This window comes from Phocoena sinus, chromosome 6, assembly GCF_008692025.1.
Source record: "Phocoena sinus isolate mPhoSin1 chromosome 6, mPhoSin1.pri, whole genome shotgun sequence".
Lineage (NCBI taxonomy): Eukaryota > Metazoa > Chordata > Mammalia > Artiodactyla > Phocoenidae > Phocoena > Phocoena sinus.
Window position 1 is genome coordinate 88,814,204 of NC_045768.1, and position 21,817 is coordinate 88,836,020.

The 21,817-nt window shown below is 41.6% G+C and overlaps 1 pseudogene; it reads left to right on the forward strand.

The window, feature by feature from the left end:
* The first annotated feature begins 371 nt into the window (after positions 1-371).
* Positions 372-472, forward strand: LOC116756233 (annotated as a pseudogene).
* Positions 473-21,817: the final 21,345 nt, after the last annotated feature.

Genomic DNA, 21,817 nt, shown 5'->3' on the forward strand with positions numbered 1-21,817 from the left:
CTCATAGTCTAGTGAGACAGAACAGACACCAATGAAACAAGCATATAACTCAGGGGTCCCCAATCCCCAGTCCTCGGCCTGTTAGGAACCTGGCCGCACAGCAGGAGGTGAGCGGCAGGCGAGCGAGTGAAGCTTTATCTGCCACTTCCCATCGCTCACATTACCACATGAACCATCTCTCACCCCAGCCCGTGGAAGAATTGTCTTCCACGAAACCGGTCCCTAGTGCCAAAAAGGTTGGGGACGGCTGATATAACTCATACTGGGTGCTGTGCATTCAAGGGGAATGTATGATTGTGATGGACCTGGTCTTGAAAGGCTTCCCTGAATAAATGGAAGATGAGTCAGACTTTATAGTCAGAAGGGGGAAGGTGCTCACTTCAGCAGCACATAGACTAAAATTGGAAAAATACAATTAGCATGGCCCCTGTGCAAGGATGACACACAAATTTGTGAAGTGTTCCATATTTTTGCACAACAATGTGAAAGTGCTTGATGCTACTGAAGTGTATATTGAAATTAGTTAAAATGGTAAATTTTATGTTATGTATATTTTACCACAATAATAAAAGGGGAATGGTGTTGGGATGGCTCCATTGCAGACAGAGGGAACAGCAGGTACAGGTGTCTTGTGGGAAGAGGGAGCATGGATGAGAGGAAAGACAGCAGGGCTGGTTTGTCAAGATTTGGAGGATGTTTTATGGCCTGAGATGAGGAGTCACAGGCAGAGGCCAGACCACCACAAACCTGGATACTGATCTCTGTCCTGAGATCAGTGGGAAATTGTTGAAGAGCTTTCATAAGGGCAGCAATAGAATTGTGTTTTGAAAAGTTACCATGGACTAGGGTAGACAGTGGGTAGAGGGGCAGTGGAGGTGGCTGACCAGTTGGGAAGGTGTCAGAGTCCTTCAGAAGAGAGATGGTTGTTGCTTGGACTAGGGTGTTGAGGTTGAGATGGAGCGAAGTGGATAGATTTGAGAAAAGTCAGAGGGCCAATGGCTGAACTTGTTGAAAGTTTGCTTTGGGAGTGAGGGGAGGAACCAGTCAAGAAAGACTTCTATGTTTCCAGATGGATGGTGGTTCCCGTGACTGGGACAGGAAGCACAGAGAGAAGGAGTTTGGAGAGCGGGGTCATGGTTCTTGTTTTTTTTTTTTGCAGTACGCGGGCCTCTCACTGTTGTGGCCTCTCCCGTTGCGGAGCACAGGCTCCGGACGCGCAGGCTCAGTGGCCATGGCTCACAGGCCCAGCCGCTTCACTGCATGTGGGATCTTCCCAGACCGGGCCACGAACCCGCGTCCCCTGCATCAGCAGGTGGACTCTCAACCACTGCGCCACCAGGGAAGCCCTGATTCTTGTTTTTGACATGCTGAGTTTGTGAGCCTCAGGAAGTTTGCAGCTGCCAGTGCAGGGGAACCTACGCATGGGGCATTGGTGCTGGGTTAACTGAGGCCCACACTAATTTCTGATAGAGTTTCCAGTGATGCTACCTGGCTCACAGCACAACTTGTTCTCTGAGGCATGTTTGTCATGGGACATGTGAGGACTCAGGACCACTCCCAAGAGAGAAAACAGAAGGAACACCCAGTCTGCTCCATTGGACAGCTGACAAAGACAATTTTTTCTTCTTCTGAAAAGCTTCTCTATGACAGAATCTTGACTGAACCATACATGTTGTGGATGGTAGATAAAATGCGGTTGGATGTATGCAGCTGGGATGGCATCTATGTATCCACCTCCAGTCTTTTAGACCCAAGGATGAGCAGTCCTCAGAGTGCTTCTGAAACATCAAGCATAAAAGGCAGGCAATGTGTGCTAATTGAAGCTAAATGTCATGTTCAGTCACAGGGCTTGATAGTCTCTGGAACAGCTGCCTTTTCGTTTGATAATTTTGGAAAATCAAAAACATCCACCCAAGGCAGAGGCAGCATTGTATTTTTGAGCTTCTCTCCTCCCTGCCTTGAGCTTCTCTGAAATGACTACCACTGTTCCGGTCCCATCTGAGGTAACCTCAATCTTTATTCACACCCCACCAATGAAAAATATGTAAAGGCTTCAAGTGAACAATCAAATGTCAAGAAAACAACATTTTAAAAGACTCTAGCTTTAGGACATACCATCTAGGCAACTAAGCATGTAATAAATGCCTGCAATTTGTTTCACATGCCTCAAGAAGTAAACTCTGGCTAGATTGAATGGCAACTTTTTTTTTTGAGATGTCAATTCTTCCCAACTTTATATATTGAATCTACACAATCCAAATCAAAATCCTAGCAAGCTATTCTGTAGATATTGAAAAAATTATTCTAAAGTTTATATGAAAATACACCATAATGGAAAAGAATATGAAAAGAATATGTATATGTATGTATAACTGAATCACCTTGCTGTATACCAGAAACTAGCACAAAACTGCAAATCAGCCATACTTCAGTAAAAAAAATAAAGAAAAAGAACTTTGAATAAAGTTTATATGAAAACACAAAAGACCCAGAATAACCAAAGCAATGCTGAAGAAGAACAAAGTTGGAGGACAGATACTACCTGACATCAAGACATGCTATAAAGCTAAATAATCAAGACAGCCTGGTGTTGGTGAAAGAAAAGACAAACATATCAATAGAATAGAATAGAGAGCCCAGAAACAGACTCACACAAATATGATCAACTGACTTTTGACAGAAGACCAAAGGCAATACATGGGAGAAAGTATAGTCTTTCATCAAATGGTGCTAGAACAATTGCACAGTCAAATGTTTAAAAAAAAGAAACTAGAAATAGACTTTACACCGTTCACAAAAATTAACACAAAATGTATTCTTTTTTTTTTAACATCTTTATTGGGATATAACTGCTTTACAATAGTCTGTTAGCTTCTGCCTTATAACAAAGTAAATCAGCTATACATACACATATGTTCCCATATCTCTTCCCTCTTGTGTCTCCCTCCGTCCCACCCTCCCTATCCCACCCCTCCAGGCGGTCACAAAGCACCGAGCTGATATCCCTGTGCTATGCAGCTGATTCCCACTAGCTATCTACCTTACGTTTGGTAGAGTATATATGTCCATGCCACTCTCTCGTTTTGTCACAGCTCACCATTCCCCCTCCCCATATCCTCCAGTCCGTTCCCTAGTAGGTCATGCCTTTATTCCTGTCTTACCCCTAGGTTCTTCATGACATTTTTTTTTCTTAAATTCCATATATATGTGTTAGCATACGGTATTTGTCTTTCTCTTTCTGACTTACTTCACTCTGTATGACAGACTCTAGGTCTATCCACCTCATTACAAATAGCTCAATTTCGTTTCTTTTTATGGCTGAGTAATACTCCATTGTATATATGTGCCAAATCTTCTTTATCCATTCATCCAATGATGGGCACTTAGGTTATTTCCATCTCCGGGCTATTGTAAATAGAGCTGCAATGAACATTTTGGTACATGACTCTTTTTGAATTATGGTTTTCTCAGGGTATATGCCCAGTAGTGGGATTGCTGGGTCATATGGTAGTCCTATTTGTAGATTTTTAAGGAACCCCCATACTGTTCTCTGTAGTGGCTGTACCAACTCACGTTTCCACCAGCAGGGCAAGAGTGTTCCCTTTTCTCCACACCCTCTCCAGCATTTATTGTTTCTAGATTTTTTGATGATGGCCATTCTGACTGGTGTGAGATGATATCTCATTGTAGTTTTGATTTGCATTTCTCTAATGATTAATGATGTTGAGCATTCTTTCACGTGTTTGTTGGCAGTCTGTATATCTTCTTTGGAGAAATGTCTATTTAGGTCATCTGCCCAGTTTTGGATTGGGTTGTTTGTTTTTTTGTTATTGAGCTGCTTGTAAATTTTGGAGATTAATCCTTTGTCAGTTGCTTCATTTGCAAATATTTTCTCCCATTCTGAGGGTTTGTCTTTTCATCTTGTTTATGGTTTCCTTTGCTGTGCAAAAGCTTTGAAGTTTCATTAGGTCCCCTTTGTTTATTTATTTATTTTTTTCCCTTTGTTTATTTTTGTTTTTATTTCCATTTCTCTAAGAGGTGAGTCAAAAAGGATCTTGCTGTGATTTATGTCATAGAGTGTTCTGCCTATGTTTTCCTCTAAGAGTTTGACAGTTTCTGGCCTTACATTTAGGTCTTTAATCCATTTTGAGCTTATTTTTGTGTATGGTGTTAGGGATTGATCTAATCTCATACTTTCACAGGTACCTGTCCAGTTTTCCCAACACCACTTATTGAAGAGACTGTCCTTGCTCCACTGTACATTCCTGCCTTCTTTATCAAAGATAAGGTGACCACATGTGTGGGGGTTTATCTCTCGGCTTTCTATCCTGTTCCATTGATCTATCTTTCTGTCTTTGTGCCAGTACCATACTGTCTTGATTACTGTAGCTTTGTAGTATAGTCTGAGGTCATGGAGCCTGATTCCTCCAGCTCCGTTTTTCATTCTCAAGATTGCTTTGGCTATTCGGGGTCTTTTGTGTTTCCATACAAATTGTGAAATTTTTGTTCTAGTTCTCTGAAAAATGCCAGTGGTAATTTGACAGGGATTGCATTGAATCTGTAGATTGTTTTGGGTAGTATAGTCATTTTCACAATGTTGATTCTTCCAATCCAAGAACATGGTATATCTCTCCATCTATTGGTATCATCTTTAATTTCTTTCATCAGTGTCTTATAATTTTCTGCATACAGGTCTTTTGTCTCCTTAGGTAGGTTTATTCCTATATATTTTATTCTTTTTGTTGCAATGGTAAATGGGAGTGTTTTCTTGATTTCACTTTCAGATTTTTCATCATTAGTGTGTAGGAATGTGGGAGATTTCTGTGCATTAATTTTGTATCCTGCTACTTAACCGAATATATTGATTAGCACTAGTAGTTTTCTGGTAGTGTCTTTAGTATTCTCTATCTATAGTATCATGGCATCTGCAAACAGTGAGAGCTTTACTTCTTCTTTTCCAATTTGGATTCTTTTTATTTCCTTTTCTTCTCTGATTGTTGTAGCTAAAACTTCCAAAACTATGTTGAATAAGAGTGGTGAGAGTGGGCAACCTTGTCTTGTTCTGATCTTAGTGGAAATAGTTTCAATTTTTCACCATTGAGGATGATGTTGGCTGTGGGTTTGTCATATATGGCCTTTATTATGTTGAGGAAAGTTCCCTCCATGCTTACTTTCTGCAGGGTTTTTATCTTAAATGGGTGTTGAATTTTGTCAAAAGATTTCTCTGCATATATTGAGATGATCCCATGGTTTTTCTCCTTCAATTTGTTAATATGGTTTATCACATTGATAGATTTGCATATATTGAAGAATCCTTGCATTCCTGGAATAAAACCCACTTGATCATGGTGTATGATTCTTCTAATGTGCTGTTGGATTCTGTTTGCTAGTATTTTGTTGAGGATTTTTGCATCTATGTTCATCAGTGATATTGGCCTGTAGTTTTCTTTCTTTGTGATATCCTTGTCTGCTTTTGATGTCAAGGTGATGGTGGTCTCGTAGAAAGAATTTGGGAGTGTTCCTCCCTCTGCTATATTTTGGAAGAGTTTGAGAAGGATAGGTGTTAGCTCTTCTCTAAATGTTTGATAGAATTCGCCTGTGGAGCCATCTGGTCCTGGGCTTTTGTTTGTTGGAAGATTTTTAATCACAGTTTCAATTTCAGTGCTTGTGATTGGTCTGTTCATATTTTCTATTTCTTCCTGATTCAGTCTTGGCAGGTTGTGCATTTCTAAGAATTTGTCCATTTCTTCCAGGTTGTCCATTTTATTGGCATAGAGCTCCTTGTAGTAATTCCTCATGATCTTTTGTATTTCTGCAGTGTCTGTTGTTACTTCTCCTTTTTCATTTCTAATTCTATTGATTTGAGTTTTCTCCCTTTTTTTCTTGATGAGTCTGGCTAATGGTTTATCTATTTTGTTTATCTTTTCAAAGAACCAGCTTTTAGTTTTATTGATCTTTGCTATCATTTCCTTCATTTCTTTTTCATTTATTTCTGATCTGATTTTTATGATTTCTTTCCTTCTGCTAGCTTTGGGGTCTTTTTGTTCTTATTTCTCTAATTGCTTTAGGTGCAAGGTTAGGTTGTTTATTCGAGATGCTTCCTGTTTCTAAAGGTGGGCTTGTATTGCTATAAACTTCCCTCTTAGAACTGCTTTTACTGTATCCCAGAGGTTTTGGGTCGTCATGTTTCCATTGTCATTTTTGCTAGTGATTTTTAAATTTCCTCTTTGATTTCTTCAGGGATCACTTCATTATTAAGTAGTGTATTTTTTAGCCTCCATGTGTTTGTATTTTTTACAGATCTTTTCCTGTAATTGATATCTAGTCTCATAACATTGCGGTCGAAAAAGATACTTGGTACAATTTCAATTTTCTTAAATTTACCGAGGCTTGATTTGTGACCCAAGATATGGTCTATCCTGGAGAATGTTCCATGAGCACTTGAGAAAAATGAGTATTCTGTTGTTTTTGGAGGGAGTGTCCAATAAATATCAATTAAGTCCATCTTGTTTAATGTATCTTTTAAAGCTGTGTTTCCTTATTTATTTTCATTTTGAATGATCTGTCCATTGGTGAAAGTGGGGTGTTAAAGTCCCCTACTATGAATGTGGTAGTGTCGATTTCTCCTCTTATGGCTGTTAGTATTTGCCTTATGTATTGAGGTGCTCCTATGTTGGGTGCATAAATATTTACAATTGTTATATCTTCTTCTTGGATTGATCCCTTGATTGTTATGTAGTGTTCTTCTTTGTCTCTTCTAATAGTCTTTATTTTAAAGTCTATTTTGTCTGATATGAGAATTGCTACTCCAGCTTTCTTTCGGTTTCCATTTGCATGAAATATCTTTTTCCATCCCCTTACTTTCAGTCTGTATGTTTCTCTATGTCTGACATGTGTCTCTTGTAGACAGCATATATATGGGTCTTGTTTTTGTATCCATTCAGCCAATCTGTGTCTTTTGGTGGGAGCATTTAGTCCATTTATATTTAAGGTAATTATCGATATGTATGTTCCTATTCCCATTTTCCAAAGTGTTTTGGGTTTGTTATTGTAGGTCTTTTCCTTCTCTTGTGTTTCTTGCCTTGAGAAGTTCCTTTAGCATTTGTTGTAAAGCTGGTTTTGTGGTGCTGAACTGTCTCAGCTTTCGCTTGTCTGTAAAGGTTTTAATTTCTCCATCAAATCTGAATGAGATCCTTGCTGGGTAGAGTAATCTTGGTTGCAGGTTCTTCTCCTTCATCACTGTAAATATGTCCTGCCACTCCCTTCTGGCTTGCAGGGTTTCTGCTGAAAGATCAGTTGTTAACCTTATGGGGATTTCCTTTTGTGTTATTTGTTGTTTTTCCCTTGCTGCTTTTAATATGCTTTCTTTGTATTTAATTTTTGACAGTTTGATTAATATGTGTCTTGGTGTATTTCTCCTTGGATTTATCCTGTATGGGACTCTCTGTGCTTCCTGCACTTGATTAACTATTTCCTTTCCCATATTAGGGAAGTTTTCAACTATAATCTCTTGAAATATTTTCAGTCCCCTTCTTTTTCTCTTCTTCTTCTGGAATCCCTATAAGTCGAATGTTGGTGCACTTAATGTTGTCCCAGAGGTTTCTGAGACTGTCCTCAGTTCTTTTCATTCTTTTTTCTTTATTCTGCTCTGCAGTAGTTATTTCCACTGTTTTATCTTCCAGGTCACTTATCCGTTCTTCTGCCTCAGTTCTGCTATTGATCACATCTAGAGTATTTTTCATTTCTTTTATTGTGTTGTTCATCATTGTTTGTTTCATCTTTAGTTCTTCTAGGTCCTTGTTAAATGTTTCTTGCATTTTGTCTATTCTATTTCCAAGATTTTTGATCATCTTTACTATCATTATTCTGAATTCTTTTTCAGGTAGACTGCCTATTTCCTCTTCATTTGTTAGGTCTTGTGAGTTTTTATCTTGCTCCTTCAGCTGCTATGTGTTTTTCTGGCTTCTCATTTTGCTTATCTTACTGTGTATGGGGTCTCCTTTTTGCAGGCTGCAGGTTCGTAGTTCCCATTGCTTTTAGTGTCTGTCTCCAGTGGCTAAGGTTGGTTCAGTGGGTTGTGTAGGCTTCCTGGTGGGGGGGACTAGTGCCTGTGTTCTGGTGGATGAGGCTGGATCTTGTCTCTCTGGTGGGAAGGTCCACATCTGGTGGTGTGTTTTGGGGTGTCTGTGGACTTATTATGATTTCAGGCAGCCTCTCTGCTAATGGGTGGGGCTGTGTTCCTGTTTTGCTGGTTGTTTGGCATAGTGTGTCCAGCACTGTAGCTTGCTGGTCGTTGAGTGAAGCTGGCTGCTGGCGTTGAGATGGAGATCTCTGGGAGATTTTCACCATTTTTTATTATGTGGAGCTGGGAGGTCTCTTGTTGACCAGTGTCCTGAAGTTGACTCTCCCACCTCAGAGGCAGAGCCCTGACTCCTGGCTGGAGCACCAAGAGCCTTTCATCCACACGGCTCAGAATAAAAGGGAGAAAAAGTAGAGAGAAAGAATTAGTGGAAGTAGGAAGAAAGAAAGAATGATAGAAAGAAAGGAATGAAGGGAGGAAGGAAGGAAGGAAGGAAGAAAGAAAGAAAGGAAGGCCAGAAGGAAAGAAAGGAGGGAGGGAGGAAGGAGGGAAGGAAGGAAGGAGGAAAGGAAGGAAAAAAGAAAGAAAGGAAGAAGGTAAAGTAAAATAAAATAAAGTTATTAAATTAAAAAACACTTATTAAGAAAAAAATTTTTAAAAAAAGGACCAATAGAACCTTAGGACAAATGGTGGAAGTAAAGATATACACACAAAATCTCATAGAGAAGCATACACATACACACTCAGGAAAAGAGGAAAAGGGAACAAAATCATAAATTTTGCTCTCAAAGTCCACCTCTTCAATTTGGGATGATTCATTGTCTAAAGGAGGGAAGGAAGGAAGGAAGGAAGGAAAGAAAGAAGAAAGAAAGAAAGAAAGAAAGAAAGAAAGAAAGAAAGAAAGAAAGAAAGAAAGAAAGAAAGAAGGAAAGAAAGAAGAAAGAAGATAAAGTAAAAGAAAATAAAGTTATTGAAATTAAAATTAATTATTAAAAAAAAAAAACGGATGGATAGAGCCCTAGGACAAATGGTGGAAGCAAAGCTATACAGACAAAATCTCACACAGAAGCATACACATACACACTCACAAAAAGAGGAAAAGGGGAAAAAATCATAAATCTTGCTCTCAAAGTCCACCTCCTCAATTTGGGATGATTCGTTGTCTATTCATGCATTCTACAGATGCAGGGTACATCAAGTTGATTGTGGAGCTTTAATCCGCTGCTTCTGAGGCTGCTGGGAGAGATTTCCCTTTCTCTTCTTTGTTCGCACAGCTCCCAGGGGCTCAGCTTTGGATTTGGCCCCACCTCTGCGTGTAGGTCGCCGGAGGGTGTCTGTTTTTCGCTCAGACAGGACGGGGTTAAAGGAGCTGCTGATTCGGGGGCTCTGGCTCACTCAGATCGTGGGGATCAAGGGGCACGGAGTGCAGGGCGAGCCTGTGGTGGCAGAGGCCAGCATGGCGTCGCACCAGCCTGAGGCCCGCCGTGCGTTCTCCCGGGGAAGTTATCCCTGGATCCCGGGACCCTGGCAGTTGCGGGCTGCACAGGCTCCCTGGAAGGGAGGTGTGAATAGTGACCTGTGCTCGCACACAGGCTTCTTGGTGGTGGCAGCAGCAGCCTTAGCGTCTCATGCCCGTCTCCGTGGTCCGTGCTGTTAGCTGTGGCTCGCGCCCATCTGTGGAGCTCCTTTAAGCAGTGCTCTTAATCCCCTCTCCTCGTGCACCAGGAAACAAAGAGGGAAGAAAAAGTCTCTTGCCTCTTACGCAGCTCCAGACCTTTTCCCGGACTCCCTCCCGGCTAGCCATGGTGCACTAACCCCTTCAGGCTGTGTTCACGCCACCAGCCCCAGTTCTCTCCCTGCGCTCCGACCAAAGCCTGAGCCTCAGCTCCCAGCCCCGCCCGCCCCGGCGGGTGAGCAGACAAGCCTCTCGGGCTGGTGAGTGCGGGTCGGCACCGATCCTCTGTGCAGGAATCCACCCGCTTTGCCCTCCGCACCCCTGTTGCTGTGCTCTCTTCCGCGGCTCCAAAGCTCCCCGCCTCCACCACCCGCAGTCTCCGCCCGCAAAGGTGCTTCCTAGTGTGTGGAAACCTTTCCTCCTTCACAGCTCCCTCCCACTGGTGTAGGTCCCGTTCTTATTCTTTTGTCTCTGTTTTTTCTTTTTTTCTTTTGCCCTACCCAGGTACGTGGGGAGTTTCTTGCCTTTTGGGAGGTCTGAGGTCTTCTGCCAGCATTCAGTAGGTGTTCTGTAGGAGTTGTTCCACGTGTAGATGTATTTCTGGTGTATCTGTGGGGAGGACGGTGATCTCCGCGTCTTACTCTTCGCCATCTTCCCCCGGAGCCCTCTAAATGGTAACTTTTAATCATGATTACGGACTGAGTTCTCTCATGGTGTATAAAGGTGTACAGGTCAAATTCTTAGGTAAGTTCAGAAATTTACTGCTCTGGCATTGGCTATTCATAGTCAATTTAAAAGTGGTTACAAGTATGAGACAAACCCCCAGGTCTGATGGTAAATATGTACTGAGGGAAACTTGTTAATCTACAAAGGTCAACTTAGATGACCTTTGATGTATCCTCAAGAAATTACAGTGTGATGTGAGTAAGATTACATATAAACAAATATTACAAGTACAATACATTTAAGGAAAGCATTCTATTATGAAAATAGAAGGGTGATAGTACACCGGGAGTGCAAGAAAAAGGGGGAAAAGTGAGAATGTATGGGGTTATGGGGTTTTGCCACTGTTCTGATTCCATAGTCACTAAGCACCATTCTCTGGTTAATTTGGCCCTGAATGTTGGCCTTGCTTTGCAGGTGGAAGCATTCACCAAAAAGTTGGTACAATGATTTTGAATCACCTAATCAAAATATTCCTAGTCCCAAATTACTATACTGTTATTCAGATTTATATCATCTTTTGGATAAGTTTGGTTGGTGCTAATCTGTTCCATAGCCTCCATACTGCTTTGATCCTTCAGGAGCCCACCATCTGTGGGGTGGTGAGACGCTTTAGACTTGCCAGTTAACAGTATTTTGGTTTAAATGGAACATTTTGAATTTGAGCATTTGGTCTGTTTAAAGTCCCATTGGATATCAGGACTGGTTTAAATATTCTCTTACGTATGGCTCTTAGACAAAAGCTCAGTCTTTGGGATGTCACCAACCTGTTTTTCCCCTTCTACAGCATGGTGTCCCAGAGTATGAAGTTTGTTATTTATAATAAAGAGTTTGCCTGGCCTTTGTCTTTGGTTCCTGGGAGGGAGACTAAATCTTAGGAATTTCCTGAGTAATAAGAGTGTCTTTGTTATGCCTGAGCCTCTGGGATCACACCCGAGTTTATCCTAACAAGATAACTCAGAATGGAGGTTGGTTACCAGAAAGACCAGCCATGTAATTAGAGGGTTGAGGTTTTGAGCCAGTCTGACCTCCAGGGAGGGGAGAAGAGCTGGAGATTGAGTTCAATCATGTGGCCAAGGACTCCACCAATCATGGCTACATAATAAAATCCCAATAAATACTCTGGTCATTGAAGCTTGGTGAAAATTCCTGGTTAGTGAACACATTAACGTGCTGGGAGGGTGAGGAACCCTGATTCCATGGGGAAAGGGCATGGAAGCTTTGTGTTCATAACACTTTCAGATCTTGCCCTATGTATGGTTTCTTTTATCTGGTCCTGATTTGAATCCTTTGTAATAAAACCGTATTTATAAGGATAGTACTTTCCAAAGTTCTGTGAGTCATTCCAATGAATTATTGAAACTAAGGGGACTCATGGGGACGTCCTGGACTTGTAGCCATTTGGTCAGAAGTACAGGTGGCCTGGGAATCCCTGAACTTGTGGCTGGCATCTCAAAGGGGGACAGTCCTGTTGGGGACCTGTGGAGTCTGATGCTAACTCTGGGTGTTTGCATCAGCCTTGAATTGTATTGCCTTATACAGAGGTTGTACTCATGGCACAAGAAGAGATATATCTGCCCTGCCCTGGTGTCCTTGGAATTCTTGCTGGGCCACATCCCCCAGGTAAGATTAGTTTCTCTTAATTCATTTATTCCATGTCTTTTATCTCTAGAGGCACATGTGTCTTGGTAAAGAATCATCAGTGTATAATCTGGCATTTTTGGTTACTGTTATACCAGTGAAACAGCTTGTAACTTTTCTTTTTACATAGTTAAAAAGTCGAAATTTCTCGGGAGGTCTGAAAATCATATTTTCAACAAGTGGTGGTAGTGCATCCAGTATATGGGCTTTATCCAAAATGATGTTGAGCCAATTGATGTCAGTGCCATTCTCTGAAAAACTAATTCCAGGATTAAGCATTGAAGGGGACAAAAGGAACTACTCATGAACATGGTAGCTCTGCTGCCTTAAGAAAAACTTACCCAGAGGAGACAGAGTTGGAGACCAACCACTCCCACCATTATTCATCTCAGCCTGCTACACAAAATCCCTGGATCATGGGGTCTGCTGAAGGACCTTCTGCTCCACCTCTGGGGTATCTTCTGTTCTCTTGGTAACTGCAGATGCTCCTCTGGCAGCAGCTGCCATCATCCACTTCAACACTAGTGCAGGTTCCTCATCCCTAGCTACAGGTTAGAATTACCAGGGGAGGTTTGATAAAATGCCACAGCTGTCCTTATCTTCAGAAATTCTTGACTACCAAGGCGAGGTAGTTCTCCTAGGCTCTGCTCATCATGGCCTCGCAAGGCATAGCACTTGCCTGCAGTCTTCTGGCTTAACACCAGAGAGAAAAGACCTCTCCCTAGCTGTGTCTCCCAATTCACTCTTGGACCAGGTACATTCTGTCTCACTCTTAGGTTTTATACCTAGAAAGAAAGTTGTCAGCTTGAAATGCTTCATCTAGTTTTTCAGTTCCTATGACACATCTCTAAATTAATATCAACAAAACCAACAACTACCTTATTTAATGAGAACTTACACTGTGCTAAGGGTTTTACATGCATTTTCTTTTTCTTAGCCTTTTTATTGTGAAATATGACATATGCAGAAAAAGTTTATCAAACATAAATATGCATCCAAGAGAATTATCACAAAGCCAACACTCATGTAGCCATCACTCTTTCTCATTACACCCTCATTCCCCATCAAAAGTAGCCTCCACCCTGACATTTAAGGTAATCACTTCCCTGTTCTTTTTGATTGTCCATCACCAAATACGCATCTCCAAAGTTGGGTTTTATTCTACAGTCTGTCAATTTCTCACACATGGAATCTCACGTATGTGTTTGTCTGTGTCTAGCTTCTTTTGCTCAGTTATCACTTTTGAGATTCATCCATCTTGCTGTATGTAGCTGTAATTCATTCATTTTCATTGCTATATAACATTTCATTACATTAAAAAATCCTCTTATCCGCTCTATTGTTAGCACCTGAAGCAATTCCCGATTATGGTCATTTTAACAATGCTGCTATGAATATTCTTGCATGTGCCTTCTGATGCCCACATATTAGTTCTCATGTTAGCTGTCCTGATGAGTGTGTATGACAGCCCACCATTGTTTTGCTTTGCATTTCCTAATACAGTGAGGTTGAACACCCATCCTCCTATATCTTCATTGACCACCTAGACATCTTCCCCCGAAAAGTGGCTGTTAGTTCCTTTGCTCATTCTTCCACTAGGTTATCTGCTCATCTCTTATGATTCTCAGAACATTCTGGATGCAAGCCTTCTCTGTTATAAATGACGAAACACCCCCTTCACTTCAAAGCCTGACTCCTCATTCTCTCAAATGATATACCCAGATGAATGGAGGTTTCAATTTTAAAGTAGACCATGTACATTTTCTCATGTGATCCTTCTAAAATTTCTGTGAAGTAGAATTATTTTCCCCACCCTGACGGTGAGGAAACTAATGCTTATGGAGGTTCACTAACATGCCTAGTAATTGGTAGACCTGAGATTAGCTCCCATGTCTGTCTGACTCCAAAGCCCATACACTTGACTCCTTGGCTCTACTAATAACAACCTTGTCACAGTCCCAGCAAGCAACACTTGAAAACCAGACTTGTAGGTTTCTGTTCCCTTTGTTAATCACTCACCCAACCATGAGAGTTGCCCATTAACATTTGACAGTTAATTATTAAATATTTACTTTAAAATACTGAGAATTTAATCCTGGGAAGAGTCTTGGAATATAAGTATCTTCAGGCCACACTTGGTAAAAAGTTAGCTCCAGTTAACCACTCTTATTTATTTATTTATTTTGCGGTACACGCGCCTCTCACTGTTGTGGCCTCTCCCGTTGCGGAGCGCAGGCTCAGCGGCCATGGCTCACGGGCCTAGCCGCTCCGCGGCATGTGGGATCTTGATGGACCGGGGCACGAACCCGTGTCCCCTGCATTGGCAGGTGGACTCTCAACCACTGCGCCACCAGGGAAGCTCTAGCCACTCTTATTTTGTAAATCAAGTTTTAACACCCAAACTTTATCACTTGGCATCATCCTCCCACTCATAAGACCTGACTGGGAAAAGAGCAAACATGATAATTCAAGCGGCATCTTCTGGGACCCCTTCATGTCCACTCATCATCACAGGGTCTCCACCCTGTGCTGCATTTGGGGGCACTTAGTTTACTTAATGTGGCTTAGTTGGCAGGTAGATAGGACAAGAATGATGTCACATTCGTGATGTTTCACCATATGTTCAACGCGCGTCAGACCAAGACAGTGGAAAATAGAGAAATGGAAAAAGAATACCCAAAAAATGCCAGCCAAAGAAAACTGGGGTAGCAATATTAATGTTATGTTCAGTCTAAACCCTGTGATTTCTTTGTTCCACATTTCCAACCCCACTTGCCAGCCACATTGCTCAGTCTTCTGTACTCACCCAGAGGATGAATCCTTGCATTCTATTTATTTTCAAATGGTCTTAAAAGAAAGCTTAAGGTTCTTCTTGGTCACAACCCAGACACTCTCATAGTGCGAGGCTGACAAGAGAAGGCTCAGCTCTGACCTGACCTTGAGGCATTGCCATTGATCCTGAGGTTTTGCACCAAGACTGGTTTCTCTTGAGACCTGCCTCTGTTCTCAGCTGTTTATGATCAAATCCTCAGAGTCAGATCTTATGTTTTAAATTAACTTCTGGAAGGAGGAGGAGCACTTGTCAGTTGACCTGGAAACAGAGATGGGTCAACCTGAAGGCTCACCCCCTGACTAGGGGAAGACTGCCTGGGACAGGGATCCAGGTGGTGCTGTGGGACTTCGCTCAGCTGGACCCTCCAGGAGACTCCAGGTGCTGGTGAACAAATGGATACTGCAGTAAAGAAAATGCTGATTACTTGGTCTTAAGAAGTTCAGCCTACTCTGCCTCTCCCTCTTATTTAAGCTAGAGAAAGAGGTGGAAAAGAGTAAGTACAGAGAGACAAATAGTCAAGGGAGTTAGAGAGGGAGGAAAAGAATCAATGTTTAAATGCTGATCCTTGGAAAATATTTGATCAGTCTCCAGGACTGGGCCTTCCCTGCCCTTGCAGCTCACTCACCTTCCTGTGCTGTGGAAGCCTGGGAAAATTTTTGCTCTGTGAGGGACCCTTCCTCAGTATACTGTGAATTTTTATCCTAGCCGTGGCTATATGCTACTATTTGAATTTTTAATACAGTTGATATCTGAACAATGTGGGGGATAGAAGCCTGACTCCCTGCAGTTGAAAATCCACATAACTTTACATTTGGCCCTCTGTATCTGTGGTTCTGCATGTAGGGAGTCAACTAACTGTAGATTATATAGTGCTGTAGTACACATTTATAGAAAAATCAGTATGAGTGGATCTGTATAGTTCAAACCTGTGTTGTTCGAGACAACTCTACACTGAAATAAATGTGCGACTGTCAATACCTGTTTAGTGCTCTGGAGTGACCAGGACTTCTCACATACCGATCAGACCAGGACAATGGGGGCTCCTGTGCTGTCCTTACTCTGGGGAAGGAGCCCCAAACCTCCACTGCTCCAACACCACGAACACAAGTTCCAACATATTTATGTACCATCTGTCTTGTTATTTGCTTAATATTTAAAAAAATATATGCTCACTTCCTTTTACTTAAGTAAATATATATATATATATATATATTCTTTATAAGTCTCAATCAGTTTTTTACCAATATATGAATACTTATACACATCAATTAAGCATATTCTTAAGAGCTTTTTACCATCATTGGTCTGACTGTCACCTAGTGGGAGGTACTGGTAATGAGAAAAGACTGAAAAGACTCATTACCAGTTAGGATCAAGTAAAGGAGGCCTCTTCCATCCAAGGTTTCTGAGGAGCTGTACCACCTCCCTGGCGATGGATGGGGCTTTTAAGGAGCCAGCCTGTATTTATTGCACTGGGGTGACACCCTGGGAATCAAAGAGGTATCTGAAGAGAAAAGAATGTTCTCCTTGGGAGGAACTATAACATATTTTGGTACCAGCCCCAAACGAACAATGTTTAAAATATTGACCTCTTGACAGAAGTTCACAGGCAGGGGTGTCTGATAGGGACTTGTGGTTAAGACCACCACCACTGGAAATGTCCTGAAATGCAATGCAATTATGAACAGCCTTGTCCACCTGCCTCTTCCTCTCCCAGTCCAAGAAAACAGAATGTGTGGGATCTAAAAGAAAAAAATCTCAAACCACAGCCCTGCACAAACCTCAGCTGAGAAGAGCAGCCTTGGCAGGAGGAGCACCCCCATTGCCTTCCAGCAGATGCACTGTGACCACAGCTTACACAATGAAGAAACTCAGTGGGCACTAAAGCCAGTGTGGAGGCCAGAAGTCAAGGTAACCTTGGCTCCCAGCTGACTCCTTTGATCTAATTGCTTAAATCATATTCTTCCACTGTCACCTCCTCTCCACCAGCCTCCTGCCAGGTCAGCAGACTGGAGTATGATCTGCTCACTGCCCTCTTGCACTTGGACTTGGGTACAAGAGTCCTCAGATGAGGTAATAATGGGAAAAGTACATTGTGGACTTTAATGCTAAAATGTTAATAGCTAACATTTATTGCAGTCTTTTGGTGTTTCAAGTGTTGTTCAAGCACTCTGCTTATCTAATCTTGACAGTAACCCTATAAGGTAGGTACTTCAGAGATGAGGGAACGGAGTTTCAGAGAGGTTAAGTGACTTGCCTATGGTCTTCAGCTTGGAAGGTGCAGCCCAGGACTCTTAACTGGTACCCTGTGGGCTAGCTGGCCAGAGGCCCCCCTCTGCCCCACTTCCCCCCATACTCTGAAGATCCAGACCACATGGAGCCTTTGGAGAGCCTGACGCACATTAGTATGCTAATGCATCTGAGAAGTTCAGCAGTAAACACTTAAAAATGAAGTTGATTATGTTTCTTCAGTCTAAAGCGTCTCACACTTAGTTGAGCAGCCCCCTACCCCACCCCCACCTTTAAATGGGATTCTTATTCCCCAAAACATAGAAGGAAGTGAGCCAGGGCTCTGTGAACATCTTTGTGCAGGCACGGGAGGAGCTTCCTTTTCCGGGGCAGCCACTAATGCTGATGTGCTTGTCTCTGGCCAGGCTCTGGGCCAGTATCTAGCCTGGGATCAGTCACTGTAGCCAGACATTCAGGCAGTATCATTAGGTGCAACCTAGTCAGGGCCCCGGGGCTGGTGCCTGTGTACTGGGAACTAGGTCCAGAGAAGGACTTCTTTTTCTTTAACCATTATTTCCTTACTCTTTACTTTTTTTTGTTTACAAGAGAGAGAAAGACAACTAAAATGTTTTAAGAAAAAAAAAAGGGTGAAGAAATCAAATGGTCTAGGGGTGAAGTTGGCTCCAGATCTTGTGCTTTGGCCTCATTCATGGACAGCACTGTCCCCGTGGTGACTGACAGCAGCTTCAGGCTCCATCAGCTTTATTGCTGGCAGATCCTATAGTTCCAGCCCAGGCCCTGGACCTATTTAGGTCCTGGGCCGTCCCTGCAACGATCTTTAGCACTTCTTTGATCAGCCAGGCTTGTGTCACAGGTCTGGGGGTGGGGATACCTCTCATTACCACATGCAAAGTGAGTTGGAGATGGGCCTCTACCCCATCCCCCACCCCATTACAGTCTGTTTTAAGGGAAAGGGGGAATTGACACTGGTCAGGCAAAACCAACAGCACCAGTACGAAGGGGTCTAGTATGAGCCAGGAGTTGTCTTCTCTTGCATGGTCACTCTTTGACAGAGCAGTTTCACCTCTTAGAGTTTATTCTAAGTAGATAATTGGACAGATATATTAAAAAAATATTAAAGAAAATAACATTCATTGAAATGTCCTTTGTAGTGAAAAACTAAAAAGTCTGTCAGAAGGGAATTGTTTAAATTAATTATTTACATCCAAATAATACACAGCCAACAAAAGTATGATGTACAAAAGATTTTTTAATCAATTTTATAATGTCCAGAATATATTGTTGAATGGAAAAACAGGTAAAAAATAATTTGTGGTAAGGTTACACTTTTGAAAAATTATTTATCTTTCTGAAAGATAATATATCTAAATAGAGGGATGCTTGAAAGTTTAAAAGATATTAGCAGTGTTTATTGCTAGTTGGTGAACTTTGGGTGATTTTTATAAGCTTTTTACTTTCCTGAAATTTTACCACAAACTTGTCTATTTTTACAATCAAAAATTATTTATTACAAGTGCAATTATTTACTCTCTTCAAAGAAAACTATTATTTTCTAAGATAATTAATCTAAGGTTCCTGGCGTGGGGGAATGCTATCTTCCCCCTTTAGCATCTATGTTCTCAAGGGGCACATGGGCAAGCAGAAGCTGAGGGGGTTGCCTGTCCTCATTCCTGTCCTGTTGTGGTCCTCTGGGGAAGCCGGGCTTTGTTCTTCACCTGCATTTCAGCAGTGTTTCAGTGCTCATGGTGTTTAGGGGAGGTGGCCCAGGGTTGCAAATAATCCTTTGATTTATCTAAGGATTATTAGGTCTTTGGGTGCTGCCCATCTCGTCTGAAAGCGTAGGACAGTAAATCTTTTCTAACCAGTGTCCACCCCTCACTCTATGCCCATCCACCATGTCTCTGGTAGCAAAGCCTTCAAGTGCCATGTTGTCTCCTGGCTGGGCACGTGTTTCCGCTTGTCTGAACCAAAGACAGCCTGAGGGCTTGGGCGCTGATCTGGATGTTGAGAGCTCTTCACAATTTTACTGTTTAATTGCTTTTGTGAAAAGAGATATTTTCTGCTTTCATTTCTTCTGTCACTGATACTAAATCATTTGTCCAAAAGACAAAAGGCCTTTTATACCTTCTTATTATCAATCATAAATAAAGCTGTGGTTTAAATTCAGTAAAGCCTTTTTGAGTGGCTGAGCTCATCTCTAATTTGGTGCAATTCAAGATTTTGCCATTTTCAGTTTGTTTCACACAGGGTTATTAAAGGAAATGTGCTAATTAATTTTGAAGTAAAAAGCTGTAAGCTTAAGGGTTTTTTTTTTGAGTCACGGCATAAGGCAAATTAGTCATGTTTTGGTCTCTATATTTAATCACTTTAGACCACATTTTTATTTGTATTTTCACTCACCTTGAATGGAGTAGAGATCACATAAGGGGTATAGTTTCCAAATCAAGTTGTTTGGATAAACATAGTTTTAACAAAGACTATCCCTAGCATCTGTAGAGTGCATGCTCCACACCGCTGCCAAGGGTGTTTCATTCAGTCACTTAAGACAAATTCTTAGCAAGTTACTGCCCTGCCTAAAAGCCTCTAATGTGTCTCCATTGCCTTTGGAGACTCATCAACTCCTTAGCCAGCATTTCAAGGGCCTCCCCGTTTAACCCCAACCCATCTCTCCAGTTAAAAAAAGCTCATTCCTGAGGAAGAATGCTGTTCCCTCTCCTTCAAGGCCTAATCTCACCCTCTCTGTGAGACCTCCATGCCTCTCCCAGGCTGGACACTCCACAGCATCTCATGTGCCCTTCTTATGGCCTTCCATGCTGACTCAGTTTCCACCCCTCTTCACTGAGGTATAATTGACAAATTGTATACATTTAAGATATACAACGTGATATTTTGATACATATATACTTTGTGAAATGATTACCACAGTCAAGCTAATTATCATTTCCATCACCTCACATAGTTACCGTTATCTGTATGTGTACGTGTGCTGAGAACACAAGTCTACTCTCTTAACAAATTTCAAATATACAATATAGTACTATTAAACTACAGTGGTTGCCAGGGGCTGGGGCCTGGGGGAAATGGGAAGATGGTACAAAGTTTCAGTTGTGCAGGATGACTAAGTTTTGGAGATCTAGTGTACACCCTGGTGACTGACTCTGTTTTAATTGTTTGTTTTTCTCCACTCAATCCTGTGCCCTCTGGAGAAGACATTTCCAAGTCTGGCTAAGCATCAGAGTCTCCTGGGTAGCTTGATAAAAATACAAAAATCCCTGAGCCCCATACCAGACCAACAGAATCAGAATCTCTGAGAGTGGAGTCCAGATATCCATAAATTTTAATCAGTTTTCTAGGTGATTCTGACCAGCAGGCAGGCTTGGTAACCACTGCCCCATTGCATTTTCCACGGACCCAGGCCAGTGAGAGCAAGAAATGGAATGAGGCAGAGAGTTGAGGTACATGGAGGACGCACTCTGTATCAGCTCCTCTCTAGGAGATTTTACATCTGTGCGTTTAATCTCAACCGCCTCAAGAAATAGATTATAGCAAGCTCAAGCCTATTACTATAGACAAGAAAACCACAGTTAAAGGGGTTAGGCCCTTGTCCAAGATTCCCACTGGTAACAAAACCAGCTCTGCTGTCTTTTTAGGCTCATTCTTTTTACTTAACTCATGTTAATTAAATGTTAGTTAAAATAAGTTAACATCAATGTTTTTAGAATCTCTGTGCCTTGCTCCCTTACATTCAATCAACCTGCAAGACCTACCTACTCTATCTGCCCATCTTCATTCTCTGCCATGTAGACCTCGGAAACAGCCTTCTAATTTGTCTCCTACCATTTCACCTCTAATCCGTTTTCCTAACTGTAGCTGAGTAATTATTTAAACTTGCAAATCTGCCAAAGCCACTTCTCGTGGTATATTTTACCACATATAAGCTTTTCATTTTTACATATAAAAATATGCCTAATTTTACCTTTATAGCTTTGAGGTTTTCAGACTTGATAATGGGTGTTTAAGTGAGCCTTCCCTGCCCTTTAGACTTCTAATGCAAATGACAATATAGGGGTTAAGTTTTACAATGAATAAAGAGTTTGCACATATTGACGTAGGAAGGCAAACCTCAGAAGAATGGGCAATAGGTACGAGTAGGTAATTCACAGATGAGGAAATTAAACTAATAAACAAATAAATGAAAAGAAACCCCAATCACTAATGGTCAAAGAAACAAAGTGATGTCACTCAACTCCCCTCGGATTAGAAAAAATTAAAAACAGCTATGACCAGGACATGGAACCAACCTAAATGTCCATCAACAGATGAATGGACAAAGAAGATGTGGCACATATATACAATGGAACATTACTTAGCCATAAAAAGAAATGAAATTGAGTTATTTGTAGTGAGGTGGATGGATCTAGAGTCTGTCATACAGAGTGAAGTAAGTCAGAAAGAGAAAAACAAATACCGCATGCTAACACATAATATGGAATCTAAAAAAAAAGGTAGTGATGAACCTAGTGACAGGGCAGGAATAAAGACATAGACTTAGAGAATGGACTTGAGGACATGGGGTGGGGTGGGAGGGGGAAGCTGGGGCGAAGTGAGAGTGGCA